Here is a 15,718-nt window from a genome sequence, read left to right as displayed (position 1 = left end):
ATTTTCCCCTCCGTGATCAACAGTGGCATCCCCACCCCCACAATCAAAGTCGGTATCCTGCCCTCCCAGGAATCAATGGCTGCATCTATCCCCTCTGCAATCAACAATGGCATCTCTCACCACCCCTTCCCCCCCTCAGTGATCAATGCCAGCATCACTGTCCTCCTACCCTGCAATCAATGCTAGCATCCCCCACCACCCCATTACCTTGATCAACACTGGCATCCATCTCCCCCACCGCGATCAATGCTGACATCCTCCCCACTGCAATCAAACCCCCAACAAGTCATTGCTGACATTACCTTCTCTCCACCGGCCACCTCCTGCAGGGATCACTTGCACCTACACCCTCCCCTACCCACCCACGAGCATCTAGCATCTCCTTCTCTCTCCACGCCGCTCCTCCATGAGGTTCCCACTAGGATCTGCCCTCGGCAAAGGTTGGCACTGCCCCCTGGCACAAGTTGGCACTGCCAACCACTGACAGGGAGCAGTGTCCAGGCATGTCCCTCACTTCTGGGGTCTATACTCATCTTTATGCCCCTCAAGAAATCCCCACAACAGGGTCACGTCCAGGTAAGCCTGTCGTAACCCTCACCAACATGAAGGGTGCCAGGCAAAAGGCGGGGAATTATAGGCCGGTTAGTTTAACGTCTGTGGTAGGTAAAATGTTAGAATCTGTCATTAAGGAGGAAATTGCGAGGCATCTTGAAGGGAATTGCTTGATAGAGCAGACGCAGCACCGTTTCACTGAAGGGAAGTCGTGTCTGACAAATTTACTGGAGTTCTATGAGGATGTGTCTAGGGCGGTGGATAGAGGAGAGCCGGTGGATGTGGTCTTTCTAGATTTTCAGAAGGCGTTTGACAAAGTGCCTCACAAGAGGTTATTGCAGAAGGTCGAGGGGCATGGAGTTGGGGGTAGGGTGTTAGCGTGGATAGAGGATTGGTTGTCAAATAGGAGGCAGAGAGTTGGGGTCAATGGGTGCTATTTGGATTGGCGGATGGTGACTAGTGGAGTGCCCCAGGGGTCGGTGCTGGGGCGTCAGCTTTTTACCATTTATATAGATGATCTGGAGGAGGGAACCGAGTGTAGAGTGTCGAAATTTGCTGATGACACCAAGATTGGGGGAACGGCAAATTGTGCGGAGGGTGTGGAGAGTCTACAGTAGGATCTAGATAGGCTGGGCGAATGGGCCAGGAAATGGCAAATGGAATTTAATGTTGGCAAGTGTGAGGTGGTCCACTTTGGTAGGAAGAATGGTAGGAAGGACTATTACTTACGGGGCGAAAAACTGCAGCAGGCGACGGTGCAGAGGAACCTCGGGGTCCTTGTGCATGAGTCGCAAAAACCCAGCCTGCAGGTGCAGCAGGTGGTCAGGAAGGCGAATGGGATGCTGGCCTTCATAGCGAGGGGGATTGAATATAAAAGTAGGGAGGTCTTGCTGCAGCTGTATAGGGCATTGGTGAGGCCGCAGCTGGAGTACTGTGTGCAGTTTTGGGCGCCGCACCTGCGCAAAGATATTTTGGCCTTGGAGGGAGTGCAGAGGAGGTTTACTAGGCTGATACCGGAGTTGAGGGGGTTGAGCTATGAGGAGAGGCTGAATAAACTGGGCTTGTACTCGTTAGAGTTTAGAAGAATGAGGGGAGATCTCATTGAGACGTATAAGATGATGAATGGGATGGATAGGATAGAGGTGGAAAGACTCTTCCCGCTCAAAAAAGACAGTAGGACTAGGGGGCACAGCCTCAAGATAAAAGGGGGGCGGTTTAGAACGGAGTTGAGGAGGAACTTCTTCACTCAAAGGGTGGTGAATCTCTGGAATTCTCTGCCCGTTGAAGTGGTGGAGGCTGCCTCGCTAAATATTTTTAAGACGCGGGTTGATGGGTTTTTGATAGGAGAGGGGATTAAGGGTTATGGGGAGAGGGCGGGAAAGTGGAACTGAGCAGCGACAGATCAGCCATGATCTTATTGAATGGCGGGGCAGGCTCGAAGGGCTGGATGGCCTACTCCTGCTCCTATTTCTTATGTTCTTATTATGTTCTTATGATCAATTTATGAACCTCTTGGCATCACTGATGAGTTGGAAAAATCACAGAAGGCGATCTCTATGGGGAGAATCGCATTTCCACAATTTTCTTTGAACTTCCAGCCGGCGATGCTGTTCTGACAGTAAAAATGGGCTGAAAATTGCCCTCTTTGGGTACATAAGCTTCATAAGCCGATTTATACACAATACACCAGTCTCCAACCTTTTCAATTTGCATGGAAGAAGACGAGAAGGAAAACATATACGGCATCTGCAAAAATGCATATGGAGTCAACACAGATATGCCTTGAATATCAATCTGAATGTATATAAGCATTCATAAATTTGGAGAGTGATAGTCATGAGCCTGTACAACAGTAGGTTTATATTTTCATGGGTCCATTCCTCTGTTGTTGGAATAGTAAGTTGATTTTAGCAGCACAAATGCAAGGTGTTATAGCAGGAATGTTGCCTTCCAAGGAACCAAACTCTGAAATGTCAAACGTAAAAATGCCAGTAATGCATCAAACTCTCTATTAAATTTAAGACAAAGATGAGGAGGAATTTCCTCTCTCAGATGGTAATGAATCTGTGGAATTTTTTACCACAGAGGGCTGCAGAGGCTGGGCTGTTAAGTATATTAAGGACTGAGAGAAACAGATTTTAATCAGCAAGGGTTTTGAAGATGGGTCGGGAAAGTGGAGTTGAAATTATCATATCAGATACGGTCTCATCGAATGGCAGAGCGGACTCGATGGGCCAAATGTTTCTTATGATTCTTATGATTTCATTTCAGAGAAATAGCTTTGCTAATGGCACCGAAAGAAAAAATTCAACAGGTTTCATAAGCACCATCTATGATGAAAAAAGCACTGTAATTGGCAAGACAAAGTTAGAGGTAGAGCAGGCCTGGTGCCAGCCACTACAGAATCATGACAACAATGGGCAATTGGGGATGGGCAATAAAAAATGCTAGCCCAGCGAGCTATAGCCGCATCCCATGAAATAATTTTATTTTAAATACTCTGCTTGTTGCTACCTCTCAATTTGAAAATGAAGACTTGTATCTTAGAATCCCGCAATTGCTGTAGCACTAACACCCGTCAGATATTGTGTGCACTTATCAATTTACAGTGAATGCATTAGTATCACAGAATGGTTACAGCACAGAGGAGGTCATTTGGCCCGTCATGTCTGTGTTAGCTTTTCCAAAGAACAACTGATTTCACTTCATTCCTCTATCTTTTCCTTGCAGCCTTGCATGGCTCTCCAAAGGAACAATTCACCTAGTCCTATTTCTCAGTTATCTCCCTCTAGCCATATACGTTTTTCTATTCAGCTCATAATCCCAAGGAGTTTCTGATTGTGAATCATCTTCAATGTGACAGTCATCCAGATGTACATAAGTGAACTTGTGCAGTGCAATGTGTGTAAGGATGCGTACGTTAATGCATACAAAACATGTTGGAATACATGCAATACTGTATGCATTTGTGCGTAAATAAAATTAATTATGAATATAATTGTGCAAATTAGCAGCTAATCAAAGAAGGCATGCTATCATGATGAATACAGAAAATGCTGGAAATACTGAGTAGGTCTGGCAGCATCAATGGAGAGAGAAAGAGTTAATCTGGGGAATATGGGGTGGATTGATTTTACAGACCTTCAAGAGCCAGAGGCTTGGCAGGGAATGTGACTTAATTAGGCAGAAATTGGAATTTAGATATTATGTCACTAGCGTGATCACATGTTGTGGCAGGTCAGGCCTCACACCATCCTGCAGCAGTTTCCTGTTTGTAATTCATTTGCATTTCATAAATATTCATTATATTAAATTTGTAATTATGTAATTAGTTTGTAATTATGCCCTACCTTCATGATAAAGTCAGCGACCCCCGAGGATCTCATGGCACCTGGTTCACGTTGATATAAAGGTGGCCTGCAACAGTTGGCTTTATGCATTTCTGTCTGAGGTTAGTGGTTTTTCTTGTTGAATTCTGCAGCACAAGAGAGCAGGAGAATGATAGCTTGCAAGGAGGCTCATTACTGGCAGGGATGAATCAGCAGTTCAGTAGGGGTATTGTGTGAGTTTGGAGGCGTGGAGGAATGGACTAAGAAGAATCTGGGGTCCTGGGTATGGTGGCAGGTAGTGGGAACAGTCAGTCAAGGTAAGATAATGAGAGCTTGTTACAGAAGTGTCAGTACTGTCCAGATGTGACTCCGTCTCAGGGTACTGGCTGGCTGTGCTTTGAGTTCACCTACAACATTTCAATTTTCCCTGATGAGAGTGAACATGGACATCTGCTTTACAATGTATAAAAGAGAGGCCCATCTGAATCTGCAAGTCCAGCTGTGTCCTAGAGTGGTAAGTACAGCATTGGATACTAATATTTATCTTTTATTGAGATTGAATGAAGAAATACACTTTTTCTTCCACAATAAGGATATGCCCTAACTCCCCTGCAACCATCAATTAATACCAATCATAAATCATGCCAGTACATTTAACTCTCTGACTAAACTAACCTCAACAGAGAACAATGATGCACACATTAATGAAACCAATAGGCAGAATTTTACAAGAAAAATTCTGAGTGTCCAACTAGCATGAAAATGGTAGAGTTGCAGGTCCACTTTTGGATGAGTATTTATGCCCAAACTTGTGTACATAGTACATGAAAAAAATGAGCTAGACTGTTTCTAGCTACTACAGGCAGTGGGTTGGGCTTAATTTCTCAGCCAGCAACAGAGGGAGCTATTGCACATGTGCAGATCTCTGTGTCTGCTAATGTGCAATTTCAACAGCTGACAGAGAGGGAACCAATCACCTTCTCCTGCAATGGCAGTGGTTCACAGCCGATCATGAGCCCCACACCCTGAAAATGTAAGCCTGCGAGTCAAGAGTGATCATGCCCCTCCACCTCCGTCATAGGCATAGCAGCAGCAACTCCCCAACCCCACACTTCCCAAGCCGATCTGAAACAGAGTTCGCAGTGGGCCCCAATTGGGCCATCCAGGCCTGGCCCTGCTCCCATATGCCTACCCCTACAGGCCACACCCTCTTCCAGCCCCTCTCCTATACCTCCTCCAGGCCCACCCCTGTAGGCCCTGACCCCTGACATTGTGAGATGTGGGTCCATCTCAGGACGTTGGCTTGCCGTGCTTTGAGTTCACCTACAACATTTCAATTTTTCCTGCTGAGAGTGATCATGGACATCTCCTTTACAATTTATCGAACAGAGGCCCATCTGAGTCTGCAAGTCCAGTTGTGTCCTAGAGTGGCAAGTACAACATTGGATCTTAACATGTATCTTTTATTAAGGTTGAATGTAAAAATACATCAGTTGGCAGTGGCAAGATGGGCTGGAACTGCCCAAGGGGCACCCCCTTGCCCCTTGGCCTTCCTAAGGGTTCGCAATGGTGTCTGGTTCTACCAGTAAGGCCAACACAACTGTTCGCCGTTCATGTGAAGCAGACGTTTTCCTCGTTGGAGAGAAGCTCTCCCAGTGAGGCCATATTGGGATTGGAAGGATATGGACTCCATAAGTGCATAGAGTTTATGCAGGCATTTACCTAAAGTGGTCAAATTGTCAAAACGAACTATCAACCCATTTAAAATAATCCTAAAGCTTTTTCATGTCTAGAATTCTAGATGTTAAATGGGTTACTGTCCCTATGGTCTGAATTTCCCAAAGGTCAGATGGGTATCTTCTTACGTAGCTGCATGCAGGCAGCCTGCATAGTTAGGAAAGGCCTTGTGCAAGTCTCTTGTCCAAGGTGTCTACTTTTTAATTATTTCACAGTATGAGGGTGTCATTGGCTAAATCAGCATTTATGGCCCATTCCCAACTGTCCTTCAGAAGGTGGTGGTGATTTGAACAACTGCACTCCACTTAGTGTAGGTACACCCACTGTGATGTTTGGGAGGAAATTCCAGAATTTTGACCCAGTGACAGTGAAGGAATAGGGATATATTTCCAAGTAAGGATGGTGAGTGATTTGGAGGGGAACTTGCAGGCGGTGGTGTTCCTATGCAGCTGCTGCTGTTTTTCTTTTAAGTGGTCATGCTTGAAAGGTGCTGCTAAGGAAATACAATTATGTATTTTGCCAGATTTGCTACATGTTTATTTCTTCAGCCTATTTAAAAAAAGACAAGTTTCATGAATCCTATTAAATTGGAGGGTCATGTGCAGAAGTGGCAGGCTCACATTGTGACCATAAGTCCAGCTATTAATTTGTCATTAATTTATTTCAGAAAAGACAGATTCTCAAATTGAGTCTAAAATTGGTAAATTACAGCTTTGAGACTGTAATTTAAAAAAAATGATCCAAATGCATTGTGCTGATTCTTGCTGGGCTGGGTGTGAGAGTGCATAAATAAATTCAATCTCTTACACAGAATGGGTCATAGTAACTAGGAGCAGGAGTGGGCCATTCAGCACTTTGAGCCTGCTCTGCTATTCATTTTGATCATGGCTGATCATTGAATTCAATATCCTGATTCCATTCTCCTTCCCCACCGCCACCGCCCCCCCCCCCCCCCCCCCCCACCCCCCCAAAATATCCCTTTAGCCTCAGGAGCTAATTTCTTCTTCAAATCGGACATTTTGGCCTCAACTACATTCTGTGGTATATTCGCCACCCTCTGGGTAAAGAAATTTCTCCTCACAGTTCTAAAACGATCTTCAAACTATGGTTCCTAGTTCTGGACTTTTCCACCATTGGGAACATTCTTTCTGAATCTACCCTGTCGAACCATGTTAGAATTTTATAAGTTTCTATGAGATCTCCTCTCACTCATCAAAATTCCAGTAAATATAATCCTACCTGACTTGTCTCTCCTCATCTGACAAACCTGCCATCCCAGGAATCAGCCTGATAAACTTTCGCTGCACTCCCTCAATAGCAAGGATATCCTTCCTCAGATAAAGACACCAAAGCTCCGCACATTAGAGTCATAAAAGTTTACAGCATGGAAACAGGCCCTTCAGCCCAACTTGCCCATGCCGCCCTTTTTTTAAAAACCCCTAACCTAGTCCTAATTGCCCATATTTGGCCCATATCCTTCTATACCCATCTTACCCATGTAACTGTCTAAACGTTTTTTAAAAGACAAAATTGTATCTGCCTCTACTACTACTTCTGGCAGCTTGTTCCAGACATTCACCATCCTCTGGACCCTTTTGTATCTCTCCCCTTCCACCTTAAACCTATGCCCTCTATTCCAGATGTGGGCTCACCAATGGCCTATACAAATACAGCAAAACATCACTATCCCTATATTTAAATCCTCTCGCTATGAAGGCCAGCATACTATTTGCCTTTTTACTACCTGCTATGCTTGCGTGTTACTTTCAGCATCTAATGCATGAGCTCTCCAAGGTCTCGTTGAGGGTCCATTCACACATTCTAGCCATGTTCAGAGGCAAGTCCATTAATCCATTTGATCCCTACTTTGGAACTGATTAATGACACTTGGAAATTGCACTAAAGTTTGAAAATTAATATCCTCACAGCTTGCTCTGCCTGTTTCTTACTGGCCGTGTGTCAGATGGAATCATGCAAGAGTTAAGCACCTAGAATTGATAAAGGCATAAAAAAATCAGCTTGCTCCTATTCCACTTAAGGTTCTGTATTCAGATTATAGCTATAGGAGCATTGGCTAAGCTTGTATCTCAAGAATTATTTATCAAAAAAAAATGTTCAAATGAATAAAGAACATTTAGAAATAACTTGTTTAACCTACTTATAAACCAGATCTCTGTTCATAGGGTATTTAATTTTCAACTTTTACTGCAGAATTTAAACTTGATAAAAGTCTTGGACAATTCACTTGTCAAGGAGATCTATATCCAATATAGTCATCATTGTGGATTTGGTCATGCTTTAAACATTTCTGACGCTTTTCACTGGATGCTTATTTACAATGGTGCCCAGCATTGGATGTATTTTGAACTACTCAGCACTCCAGATTTTATTTGCACTCTTTCACTCCCATCTTTAGCTTCCAAATTATCATATTCATGGCTCACCTATGTCATTGTAAAAAGTCTGACAACACCAGGTTTTAGTCCAACTGATTTATTTGATAGTAAATGCACAAGCTTTCGGGTTAGTCCCTTCGTCAGGCGAATGGAGAGTTCTGGCCCCGGACAGAGCATATAAAGCACAGACAGTTTACTGATTACTGATTAGAATGTGAATCTTTACACCTAACCTGCTGTTCAAGTCTTGAAGTGGCCGACAATGTGAGTGGAAGGAGCACTGATCACAGGTTAAAGGATGTGTATTGTCTCCAGACAGCACAGTGAGTGAGGTTTTGCAAACCCAGGCAAGTGTTGGGGGTTACAGATAGTGCGACATGAACCCAAGATCCTTGTTGAGACCGTCCTCATGTGTGTGAAACTTGGCTATCAGTCTCTGCTCAGCGACTCTGCGCTGTCGTGTGTCGTGAAGGCCACCTTGGAGAATGCTTACCCGAAGGTCAGAGGCTGAATGCCCGTGACCACTGAAGTGTTCGCCAACAGGACCTTCGGGTAAGCGTTCTCCAAGGCAGCCTTCACGACACACGACAGCGCAGAGTCGCTGAGCAGAGACTGATAGCCAAGTTTCACACACATGAGGACGGTCTCAACAAGGATCTTGGGTTCATGTCGCACTATCTGTAACCCCCAACACTTGCCTGGGTTTGCAAAACCTCACTCACTGTGCTGTCTGGAGACAATACACATCCTTTAACCTGTGATCAGTGCTCCTTCCACTCACATTGTCGGCCACTTCAAGACTTGAACAGCAGGTTAGGTGTAAAGATTCACATTCTAATCAGTAATCTGTAAACTGTGCTTTATATGCTCTGTCTGAGGCCAGAACTCTCCATTCACCTGATGAAGGGACTAACCCGAAAGCTTGTGCGTTTACTATCAAATAAATCGGTTGGACTAAAACCTGGTGTTGTCAGACTTTTCACTGTGTTTACCCCAGTCCAACGCCGGCACATCCACATCGTCACCTATGTCATCACAGAGGGCGGCATGTTGACACTGTGGTTAGCACTGCTGACTCTCAATGTCAGGGTCCCGGTTTCAAATCCCAGTTTGGGTCACTGTCTGTGTAGAGTTTGCAAATTCTCCTCGTGTCTGTGTGGGTTTCCTCCAGGTGCTCTGCTTTCCTCCAGATGTGTGATTTGGGTGGATTGCCATGTTAAATTGCCCTGGTGTCGGGGGGCTAGCTAGGGTAAGTGCATGGTGTTATAGGGTTAGGGCCTGGGTGGAATTTTGGTCAGTGCAGACTCAATAGGCTGAATGGCCTCCTTCTGCACTGTAGGATTCTATGAAAGAATCATGATCGGCACAGGCTTCGAGGGCGAAGGGCCTGTTGCTGTGCTGTACTTTTCTTTGTTCTCACTGATCTTTGCTAAAGGCAAGTGAGCCCGGATGATTGAGCACTGAGCTTACTAAAGACATGCAAGTGAACATTTATATAAATTTAATTATTCAAGCTCTCACTGAAAATGGGCGAGAGATTGACCTTGCCGGAAATCCGGTTCTGGTAAGACCATGAGAGCCGAGAATTCAGCTGCGATCCTGCTTTTATTGGCTCAGCAGATAAAATTCTGCTCAATGTAATATTTACAAGTGAAATCTAAATCTGTAAAGCATCAATGCCATCTTTATGCTCACAAAATATCTATTTTAAAAGCAATGGAGATAGGCAGGAAATTTGTGGCTGTGATGAAGAGCCTCTTTGTTTGTCCAGGAGGGTCTTTTAAAGCCTACATGTATCTGCTGCATTGTCAGCTGAAAGTGGGTTTCACCAACAAAAGCTTTCCCCAACTATATAATTTCACCTGTCTCCAGTGATCATAGCCAGCACTTTAAATTTTAATTCCAAGAGCAAAAAACAAGACAGCAGAAATGATGCCAATTTCATCAAAATTGAGTAAGTCAGAGATGTAATAGATTTTAAGCAAATGAAAGCAGGGAGGGTGGGAATAAGAACAAATCTGTGAAAGCCTGGAAGGTTGGAGAGATTAAATGACAAAATGTTTTATATTCAAAGACAGTGGAAGTAATAACTGTTGTGATTGCCTTGTGCTTGGGGAAAAGACTATATTTCTTTTTGGGAATGTCTCTTTAATTCCAAAGTGACATTGGTGAGAATTCTGAAAAAGGTGTAATTGGACATTTTGAAATTCTTTAATGGTACGAGTGCACTAGAGGCAAGGCCAACATTTGTTGCCCATTTCTAATTGCTCTTGAAAAGGTGGTGGTGAACCTCCTAGCAAGCATTTTAGTTCAGAGAAATGCCCACATGATATGAGGTTGTTATGGGTATAGAAATTAAAAAGCAAAGGGTAAACATACAGCCGTTCAGGAGATCAAATTACAACTGCTCTCAAAATCTACTGTTGCAGAACACACAGAGATAGAGGGAGCAATTCATATGAAAGTTCACATCCAACTCTCTTGCTAGAGCCTGCAAATTATCCTTTGTTACCTGTTCTAAAGCTCGAAGATATAAACATTAGTGTTGGATGGCTGGGAAAAACTTCTGTTTTACTCTTTTTTGGTGTACTTAGTTGAATGAATCTCTGTGTTCCAAAGGGTGCCTCTGGGAGATTCACACAGTATGGGGGAGGTGTGGCCTTATCCTGCTTGGGGAGGCCAGAATCAGCACACTCAGTGGGCCATTATGCAGGCGCAATCTGTCAGTGTGGAGATCGGTGCGTGTGCACTGGCGCACCCGCGCCCCCCCCCCCCCCCCCGCCCATCACCAGCCTCCCGATTTCTTCCCAGACCCCCTTCTCCTGATCGCTGGCTTTCCAACCCCACTGCCAACCATCGCTGGCCTCCCCGAACCCTACTAGCCCTCCCCCAGGCCAGCCCTAATCACCAGCCCCCCACGGCCAGCCTCAATACCCCCACACAGCCCCGATTGCCCCCTCCCATGTGCAGCCCCGACTGCTCTTCTCCCTCCCTGTCCTAATGATCCTCAATGCAGAGTGCGCAGTGAGCCCCCATCACCAATCAGCCCTGCCTGCCCAGTAGGCCCTGCCCTCTGGTGCACCTCCTGGGCATTGCCCAATGGGCAGTGCCAGGCTGGCACTGTCAAGGTACCAGGATGGCAATGCCAAGTTGGCAATGCCAAAGGGGCACCTACTTGTCTCTGTCCCCACCAGCGGGGTGATCTTTTGATGGAGACCAGCTTTAATCCCCTATGCTGGGTGCATCTTCCAGTTGGGGCAGGGCAGGGGGGTGAGGGAAGATATTAGGGAGCCTGGAGAATATCATTGCGGCCTTGCTAATCATATGGAAAGGTGAACTTTCATATGATAACCAGTCTCGTGCTTATTTTCTAGCATGAGGCTGATTACATAAAAAAGGGCCTGGGAGACTAGTGATCAGTTGGACACTGTCACAAATCCCGCTACAGACTCCGCGCTGATGTCTCTCTGCCACTGTGCTACTCAAGCAGTGCAGCAGGCTGGGAGAATCGCCCCCAGAATGTCAGTTCTGTTCTGTAGCTGGTGGTCCAGAGAAGGCACATTTATATAGAGTGTAATAGTTAAAAAAGGACAGAAAGCTGGAGACATGGAGAGCAAAGATTATGAATTGGAAAAGTTGTTTTAGTTTTTCCAGAGCCAAACAGGGTTAAGATAAACATGACTGGAGAATCTGTATCACTAAAACTGTTGTGAACCTAGCTAACTTTAGATGTGTGCTGCTTGGATGTCAACATTATCTAGGTCTTTGAGTAGAATACAGCGTTCAGTGAAAGTGACCCAAGGGCCAAATCCAGTGAGTGGGAAATACGAGAGCCTATGCTCTGGAAACTGAGTTGAAAAGACTGCACATGGCGCCACATTAGTGCTGGAAGTGATGTAGATGCTTGTGACTTTGTGAGCACATGTATCTTGCATCAACTAATTTTCTTTTAATTTATAACAGCATTAGCCTATAAATAAATGCTGAATTGTGTTGATTTTAGTTGACTTGTTACAGTAACATTTTTAAAAAGTGAAATCGCCCATTAGTTTTCTTTCTGGTGGTGTCGTGGTAATTTTTTCTTTTAAAAAGTTATTGATCTCTATGGAGTTTAATACTTTGTCCAGTATCCAAATCCAAAGACTGTAAAAATAAGTAAAATAGTATTTTCCATAATATAAACGGACAAGATTTCACATTTATGTTTGCAGTATTCAGTAAAAAAAACAAGGCTACCTTCAATGTTCAGACCTTTCTGGAGAGAACAGATTTATATCTTCGAGCTTTAGAACAGGTAACAAAGGATAATTTGCAGGCTGTAGCAAGAGAGTTGGATGTTAAAGTCAGGTGGAAGGCAGAGATCATTTCTGAATTGGCTTAGTACTTTAACGAGAAAGGAGAAAGGGGCTTTCTTGTAGGTGTTTTGATGCAAATAGGAAAAACCAAATTAGAGAAAAAAGGATAAAATTGGAAAGACGGTAAAGAAAGGAAATTAAATTAAACAAACAAGAAAGCGAAATGAAAAGCTTGAATTCAAATTACAGAGAGAAAAGAAACCAAGATGGAGGAAAGCTTAGATCTAGCAAATTGAGGGTGGCAATTAAACTTGAAAAGACTCATGAGCCAACTCCTCACACATCTCAATTGGCAACTATTCACTTAGTGCCTAAATTTATCAAGGTGTAGAAATGTACTGTGCATTATTTGAGAAATTTGCCACAAAATTGAAGTGGATTAAAGGAGATTGCACTATATCCTTGCAAAGTACTTTTGTTGGAAAAACCTGTTAAAAGGCTGAATGTTGGAAGTGGGAAAAGCAAATCTTGAATATTCATACAGCTGCAGTGTCCCCTTAGAAATACTGTCCTAGTGGTGAAACCTATGACAAACTATCCAAGCTGGTTGATGAAGTTGAAACCAACTCACAGAACTTTTCTGACTTTAATTGATTTTGTTCAGTCTGATGGCTCTATTCTCATGCACCCAGGGTGGTTTTCCCAAAAAAATGACGAAAGAGGCAAATTTGAGCTGGCACTCTACGTCTGCAAGAATGGCAGCACATGTTCAAAATCTGGAGAGCAAAATTCACGCTGGCAAGTTTCCGAGTATGATCTTAACTTACCAGCCCCTCGCCAGTGCAGTGGCCTGAAAGCTCATTTTAATACATTGGCATATCATTAGCAAGCACTCTCTTCGGGACTTCTCACCGGAATTCAGCAGGCGCCAGCGAGACATACAACAGGTCTACATAAGCATGGAGCTGGTGTTCTTCATCTCCGAAAGGGATTTCAGAGATGAGTGCTCAAGCAGCCAGCACCCTCCGTGGTATGCACTACTTAGAGGCTACCAGAGAGGACAAAAATAAGATCAATTCAGGGAAGGGGTGGGTTCCCAAAATTGCCGTTTTGGGGAGAGGGGTCAGGAGGGGTTACTGGCAGACTTCACCTTCCTTTCATGTTGGGGCACACCTTGCTTTAAAGGAGCTGTGAAGGCTGGTACGCAAGCAGCGTTTCCAGGGTTCCTGTCCATATCACAGCTGAGGGAGCTGCAAAGATGGTGGGAGGGACATAGCACTGCCATTCTCATACTCCACAAAGATGAGGCACTCAGTGAGTGTGCTGGTTCTCTCAAGCTTGGGGACATGAACAGACAAGATGGAGGCTCTGTGAGTGAATTAAGTGAAACCTAATGCTGAACATTCAAAGCAGTGACCTGGCTACACTAGTGCCTATATTCACTTGTGCCCTCTAAGTGCCTACAGTTTCTTAATCTTCCTGGCCATCCCAGTACATCAAGGTGTATCCCCAGCTGAGGTTGAGGTGGCCTGCTGATTTCTAAGCCCTTCTGCCTGAGAATACTTTGCCAGGCGTCCCCTGGGACCTGAAAGCAAGCCTAGGGGGAAGAGAGGGTCCAGGCTTGCTTTCAGGCAGCATGGATGTTTGACTGCTTTCCTCCTTGGTGTCAGGGGTTGGAGCTGTGTTGCTCAGAGAGGGGATATCAGATGGGCTGGAGATGCCCAGGGTCACCTCGCTGGAGGGCCCTGGGCTGTACACCTGCTGATCTTATTCCCTTCGGGTTCCCGGGAGCCCCTGGCTCCTGCATGGGATGGAAGGGCAGCTGGAGTGAGATCCAAAAAAACCCTGACACTGACACTCGTCGATTTCCACCACTGCCTGCACCATGCAACTGAAGCTCTACAACATGGAGCTCAATCGCTGAGCCTTGGTGTGGACATCTCCTGCCATGGAATGTATGTCCTGCACCAAGGTCTCTGCTGCAGACACTAACCTTACTAACCTTGCAGTGTTGGCCTAGGTGTGCGGCACTGATGGCATCATCTTCTTGGATAGAATGTGATGGGACTCCTCCTGTCAGCCTTGAACTCTGAGGGGAACTGCTGTCATCTCTTACTGATACTCGTGACTCTGCCTTTGCAGCTCCAGTAGCTAAGGGATGACCAGGCCCAGGAGCGTATCATCGGCAAGGGACTCAGCAGATTCCTGGGCTCATTGATTATTCACTTGAGACTTGAGGAATCACAATGTAAGTATTGAAGATTCTCATATTTCTCTGCTGCCTCCACTTCACCAGCAGCACAGGCATGCAATTCCTCCTTCCCAGCCAGGTTCAGGGTTCTCTAGCATGACTCTAGCTGACTGCACCCGCTGTGCCTGTTGTGGTTGAGTTCGTCCTGCAATGGCACAGACTGAATGTAGGTGGGAGTGTTGATATTTAAAGTGTGGCAGGTCAAGGGCTTGGGTGGGAGCTGAAGTGTGAGGAGCACAGCAGCTACTGGGGGAACATGGTGATTGTGGGAGGAAGCGGGAACCTGGTGTTGGCAAATGCCAAGGTGGCTGAGTGAGTGAAAGGGTTGGGAGTGTGAGGGGAGTATGAGGGGGTCCAGAGGAAGACCGGGGGTGGTTCACTTACTTTGACTAAGCAATCAAGGTCATTCATCATATTGTGGCACTGCTGCCCCGTTCTCTTCTGGAATGCACCTGAATTGAGCAAGGCTGTCACTGCATCCCAGGTGACGGTGGTGACTCTGCTGGAAGGCCGTCTCCTGGAGCAGGGTTAGAGTGTGTCCTGTCTCTGCTCCACTCCATCCAGCATCCTTGTGAGGGCCCCCTCCAGAAAATGCAGTGCGACCTTCTTACTTACCATCTCCTGCAGTCGTTGTAGAACAAGTGCTGTGGAGCCACTTATATGGAGCTCCCCAGTGCCTGTAGCATTAAGTTGTTGTGGAGTGGGTGAATCAAGGAAACGTGAAACTTGTGGACATTAAATTTATTGCTAATGAGGCATAATATTCGGCCTGAAAACATGCCAATGCCGTTGGTGGGAAATACTCCATTTTTTGCGCCAGAATCAACATAATCATCCCACACTTAGTGCATTGAAAGAACGCTCATGTGAAACATGCTGCTGGTTTGCAGTCCCTAGGCATGCGGTTTGCCCAAACTGGCTCAGTTGTGCAATGTTAACAAGGGGGAGCTGCATTTAAACACTCCGTCTCCAATCACAGCCAGTCATGCCAGAAGGATGGCAGTGCAGAGACAGTTTCACATTTCATGGAAGTACATCTTGCAGTACAGGAGAGGTGGGCCAGCCCTGCACCTCCAAGTGAGAAGATGATCCAAAATCAGGGAAGCAAATGCAGCTAGGGATGCAGTGACTGTGGCAGTCAGTGCCAAATCCTGACAC

The sequence above is a fragment of the Carcharhinus amblyrhynchos genome, chromosome 6 (genome assembly GCF_965287045.1).
Source record: "Carcharhinus amblyrhynchos chromosome 6, sCarAmb.v2.hapA, whole genome shotgun sequence".
In the NCBI taxonomy this organism is placed as follows: Eukaryota; Metazoa; Chordata; class Chondrichthyes; order Carcharhiniformes; family Carcharhinidae; genus Carcharhinus; species Carcharhinus amblyrhynchos.
The sequence above is the reverse complement of the archived record's forward strand: the minus strand, read 5'-3'. Positions refer to the sequence as shown.